Source organism: Brassica oleracea, chromosome C7 (genome assembly GCF_000695525.1).
Source record: "Brassica oleracea var. oleracea cultivar TO1000 chromosome C7, BOL, whole genome shotgun sequence".
NCBI classification, from domain to species: domain Eukaryota; kingdom Viridiplantae; phylum Streptophyta; class Magnoliopsida; order Brassicales; family Brassicaceae; genus Brassica; species Brassica oleracea.
The window spans coordinates 34348527-34349115 of record NC_027754.1 but is presented as its reverse complement, the minus strand read 5'-3'; positions in this window follow the sequence as shown (position 1 = coordinate 34349115).

Below are 589 nucleotides of genomic sequence, written 5' to 3'. Positions count from 1 at the left end.
ACGTAAGCAAAATCGTCGTTAATACCTCGTATATAAAAACACGGGCCTTTGTGATTCCTCGCAATTTCCTCGTATTGAAAAACACGGACCTTTGTAACTGCTCGCTATTTCGTCGTAATGTTACGACGAATTTGCGACGATATGTAACCTTATATATACCCCGAATGCTCACTCTTTCTTTCCTCTCTGTCTAGGGATTTAAACATAACACTCGTTAATTCCACGTAAGCACAAATAATCGTTAAAGACTCGTACGACAACGAGGAAATAACGACGAAATATTAAAATAAAGAACGCGGGCTCGTTAATTCCACGTAAGCATAAATCGTCGTAAAGACCACGTAGAAGAAATCGTCGTAAATTCCACGAAGGCAAAAATCGTCGTAAATACCTCGTAAGACAACGAGGAAATAATGACGAAATTTAAAAATAAAGATGGAGTTTGGAATATATGAAAATAAGGAATATGGAGTTTGGGGTTAAGGGTTTGGGGTTAAGGGTTTGGGGTTTCAGGTTTGGAGTTTGGGGTTTGGAATATGGGGTTTGGGGTTTCGGAATTGGGGTTTAGAGGTTTCGGGGTTTGAGGTTT